We start from the raw sequence: 5,444 nt of genomic DNA, 5'->3' as shown, positions 1-5,444 counted from the left end.
AAATTATTATTTAAAATTTTGATTAGCGTAATTATGTTAATTATTGAAATAAACATTTTGATTTCTCGTTGAAGTAATAGCCGCTTCATCGAGTAATTTAGATCAAGAGTTGGAATAGTGCAATCTGCCAAAGGCAATTTTTACAAGTTTGGTGCAGCTATTAAAAATAAAAAAATAAAAACTATATAGTTGGCCTGCAGTGACACCCGACGACAGGGTCCGTCTATCGCATCGCTGGTGGCTTGAATATCGCGTACACGAGGTTGTCTCCTTATTATGAGTTTGGCCAGCCAGGAAACCAAGCGCTGCACTACGCAATACAGAAACTACCAAATGCGTGAGAGCACGGACGCCGCAGCATCGAGCGTTAGCAACCTTCTGACCACCCGCCGCCTCGTTGTCAAGGGTCACGTCAATGACTTGCTTTTTCTAAGAATCGAGTAGAAGTAGGCAAGTATATAGCATTTCCTTCCGTGTTATAACGCAATAAAACGATCTCCTTTATTATGAGTGGTTTAGCACTATAGTCTGATACAAGTCAAAAGAAGTGTGGCTTTTCCCCGCCAAAGGACCCCCTCCCAGCTAATGGGGACGCTGCGTGAACGTGACGTCGCGGCCGACCGCGTGACACCTACGGGTAGCGCTGTTGGAGCGCTTACGGACTTTTATCAAAATGGCCGCCTCCGATGTTCGCGTCTACCCATCGGCGTCGTCAGTGAGGTCGTGCTCTCTCAAGCTGACTTTACTGCCGTTCAGTCGTATCCCAAGGTGAATTCCGTGAAAATCCTCGTTTGTGTTTTGCGAGCAGTGTTTTTTAACACATTCGGTAACGACGATCGCTCTGGCGTTTCGGTTGCACTCTATGAGTGCAACCGCATGTATAAGTAGTTTCGAAGGACGCATTTATTTTGAGCGAAAATAAAACCTTAGCTCAAATTATTTATTTGCCCGTTACTACACTTGAATGAAGTGAAATGGCTTATTTGTCAATTGGAGCAGTGCGTTGAATTCTAGTAAACTGCAGCGGCGGCTGTTTCCCGATGGTGCCCAGCGGTGACACAGAAGACGAAACGCCAGAGCGATCCTCGTTACCGAATGTGTTAAAAACACTGCTCGAAACACACAAACTAGGCTTTTCACGGAATTCACCTTGGGATACGACTGAACGGCACTAAAATCAGCTTGAGAGAGCACGATCTCACTGACGACGCCGATGGGTAGACGAGAACAGCGGAGGCGGCCATTTTGATAAAAGTCCGTAAGCACGGAAGAACACGCTTTTACTTTTTCTCGACCGCGGCGCGAAAGAAACGTGTCGTTGGCCGCGATGTCTTTTTTCTTTTTTTTTTTCGCTACCCCGGTGCGACAGAAACGTGACGTCGGCCACGACGTGACGTTGACACATCGACACCATTGGCTGGAAGGGGGTCATTTGACGGGGAAAAGCAGCATTACTCTTGGCTTTTTTTTTTTTCGACCTCCTCGGGCTAGTTAGTATACCTGAATGTCCCGGGTGAGAATCAAATCGCGCCTTGCATTTACGTAAACTTCTGGATTACTAAAGCTCTGCTCTAGATCATACTGATGCCTTAGACATTCTTGAGCTATAATCTATTACTTAAGCTTATTATTTGCCTTTAGTGTTCCTTTAAGTGGTCCTTCTCGCCTAAAGCTGTAGCTTGCCATCTGTCAATTGCTGATGTCATCTTGTTTGGTTGTTTCCCCAAATATACTGAAGTCGTAGAAATCTATCCCTGGACAGTGCCCTCTCGCGAGAGGCAGTTACGGCGCTGTACTTTGCTCTTCTCTTCCTATTTAAGAACCACTAAGAAGAAAAGGCAGCAGCTATAAATTCGTAAGTTGCAGGTGTACTGTGGAGATAAGTTTTCCGGAAATGAAATACTAGTAGAGGTGTGCGATTATTCCTAACTTTTAACGACGAACCTAATAATATCCCGTTCAATTCGGTTTTAGAATCGAATAGTCATTATTTGATTCGATTCGTCTTTGGCTGTACTTGATTCGGTGTCAAAAGTTATTATTCGCGTGCCCCTATAAGATAGACAGCATAGTACACGTGGTTAGGCTGCTGTATTGCGGTAGAAATTACGCACACTCCCGTGGAGATCGTGAGTTCCATTGCGCACCCGCTCAGCCCGAGCGAATAGCGTAGCAGATTACGTCATTCGAGTTTCAGAGCCGCGGTACAGGGGAATGAAGCGGTTGCACAGAACGTTTGCTTTAGGAAATGCACGTGCGCTCACCGCCCCTAGCGCTCATCGCGCCAGCGTTATGATTACGATGGCCATCGCAAGCACTCGCGCACAGCCCTCAGAAGTTGTCCAAGTTTCGCCGACAGCCGTTTTCGTAACACAGGCGTCTAATACCAAGTCCTCACATTGGCCTATGGAATAAGACCACATCATCTACACAAGCAGGGACTGCATAAACAGATTATTTGCTAAAAGTACTTTTTCTAATAGTCGCCAGTCTTTATTATAAAGCGTAAATTGTGCACGTGTTGTCTGCCTTTTTCGCACTGTTCATGCTTTCCTTTCTTTCTTTCTCTCTTTTTTTCTGTTCTGAATTCGGAGACTTTCGAGCACATGTGTCACTGTATTTTGTTGTGCACATTGTTGTGCATGCAATGGTGGAAAAACTTCGCAAAAAGAAATGGCAGAAAACCCTGCTCGATCGGCTGCCATGCACGGCGACAAGCAAACGGCAGTCACTGCAGTGATCTTCGAGGGTACGATAATCACTCGAAAAAGAAAGTAGACAATGTGGGGGTGGGACCATTATGCTACGTGCGATGATTACGCGCGTAAATAACTATATATCTTTCAACGAGAGAAGCACCCACTGGAAATCACGTGTTTCAAAACTTCACTGGGCATGGAGGAAGGAAAAAAAACTGAGGAGGGTCCCTGACGTCACTCTTTGTGAAGCCGAGTGACGCCGAAAGTTGGCGTTACTCCGCCATCTTGTCGTGGCAGATCCTCCTCCCTTGTTTACATTTATCGCGAAACCACGCCGCGCTGCGCGCAACCGGGCTGCTCGAGCGCACGTTCTCCGCAGCGATCCTAAACCGAAACATGTAATCGCGATGTGTCATCGCATTACCGTTGTCGACGTCATATCGAAAGAAGTTCATAATGAACTTCGCAAATTCGACCGTGCGGCCAAATTCGCTGCTTTTAGCCGCTTTTATGAAAATAAAGATGCTTTATCAGCCCAGCCAACTGAACTGTTCTCACCAACAGCAGGTACCGGCCGCTGCCCTGTCTTGCTTCTTTTTAAAACGATCACCTTCATCGCTCGCTTCTGCTTGTTTTTCTCTGCTTGGACTTCGTGAGGTTCTCAGACGGATTTGCGATCTAGAGGCCCGGCGCTACGAAAAAAGTCTATGCATTCTCATTGTACTGGACGAATGCATGCACTGAAGACACGTACGATCGACAGACTGAACCATTTGCAGTCCATCTGCAGTTTATATTTATGACCACAAACACGTATGGCTCGCTGTGGCTTGAGGAATCGTCGTGCTTTAATTGAACAAATTTGCGGTGGCCGCCCATCACTACCACAGCGCGCTGGCCAGGAGGCATGAAAATCTAAGCGGTGTCTCACTGTTTTCGGCCATGTGCAGTGATGTACCCTTCTTTTCTTTGGGTATATATTTGTGTTCCTATCTGAACAAAGAATTCAGTCGTCAGTCAGCGCCGGTGTGTGTCTCCCTTCTTGTCTTTCGCGTTTGTTGCGCTGTTCCCCTGTCGAGTAGGTACCGACTAGCCCACACCTCTACGGTGTTGCAGAGAACGAGGTTTTCTGCTCCTCGTTTAGATACACTGGCTGCTGCCTGAGGTTCCCACGCTAAGTGAAGCTTCATGGAACCAAAGTTTTGTGGTAGCCGGCGCAAGGGTGCCGAACAATACGCGCGTTGACGCGGCCTACGTGCGGCCATGGAACAGCCGTCTGAGAGAGAGATTGTGGCTGTGAAGAGGAAGGGGGGAGGTGCTATTTTCTGCAGCCCCGCAGGCGTTCGTTCTGTGGAGCCCAACCTTGCAGCGCATCCGCTAAGCTTCACTTCCCTGCGCTTCTCGCGCACACAGATAAGATACGCCTGCGGTGGGGAGGATTCGTTCCTTAATTGCTGAAAGGAGCCGCTTCTTTCCCATTCTCCCGGATGAACACTCGACTGACCACGACTGCTTTTTCTGCGTTTATTTCCCAGCGAACGATGCGCGAAAGCCGCCGTTTCTTCAGTTTTATTGCGATAGCAATTATATGGACACTTCTACCGGATTTCTGCCGTCGCCGTCATCGTCGCCGTCGCCGTGAGGTTCCCTATAGATAAAATCTTCGCCGCGCGCCGTATGCCCGAGCGGAAGCGTGCGGGGACGCGCGCTATCACGGAGAGCGAACGCACTCAATCACCCACGCGCAAGCAAGGAAGCGGGAAGCCAGCGCCGGAGGGAGCGCGGGGGGGGGGGGGGGGGCGCACTTCTACGCTGCCAACAACCGCGCTCGTCGCTCGTCCGCATCGTCTCTTATCTCCACACGGCTCTGACCTTTATGCGCCGTGCATTCGCCGCTCAGTTTCCGTTGAAGCGATAGACCGCACGTACCTTCGCCCGCTGCTGCGGCGTATATATGCGCTTGCTGCCAGCGTTTTGACAGTCGTTGTCTGCAGTCATTCAGTGTGATCTATTCATGTTTGTTTGTGCGCGCTCACACCACGCTTGTTCAATCAGTTAGTAATAGTCGGGCCACATTTTCCAACGCACGCTACACATGCAATGCTGCCCGGGTCGGCAGTGCAGCGCTACAGGTGTGTCCCTTCGCACGCGCTGCCCAAGGGAAGCGCTTCTCATCAACACCACCGTTTCACACGCGCCTCCTCGTGGTAATCGAGTCTCTCTTCAGGTCGGTCTACTTACGCCGCAGCACACCTGCTTACTTAATCAGCTCATGTTTACTACAATTCATATTGCTACCAAAGCCGCTCACCTTCGTATGACATTGCTGTGTTGCTATCGCATTCATTGCTTCGCCCTTATTTGTTACGCGCGCGAGCTGTGCGGATGCTTGCCTAGGTATCCGCTGATCCAAGGCCCAGTTGATGTGTTCCAGGATGCAAGTCGCGCGGGCTGCAACTTGGGCCGGCCATCTCTTACCACCTGTAAGTAAATTTCCTTGTTTGGTAGATGTGTTATATCGGAGGCAGAACTAGAATTTATGGTACGCGCATACACAGGGCGACAATTATTCTATATTTACAGTGTAAGAGTAAAATATTCTAGTCGCACAGTATGCCTTATCGCTTAATACATGTGCGTGATTCTCTATTGTCAGATTTCTGTGTGACACCGTTCGTCGGCAAAAGTGGATAGAGGCAATTTGGCCATCTCCCAATGTTGATCGAGAGCCTCCAAAGGGGGTCC

This window comes from Dermacentor silvarum, chromosome 1, assembly GCF_013339745.2.
Source record: "Dermacentor silvarum isolate Dsil-2018 chromosome 1, BIME_Dsil_1.4, whole genome shotgun sequence".
Taxonomy (NCBI): Eukaryota; Metazoa; Arthropoda; class Arachnida; order Ixodida; family Ixodidae; genus Dermacentor; species Dermacentor silvarum.
This window is presented reverse-complemented; position numbering follows the sequence as displayed.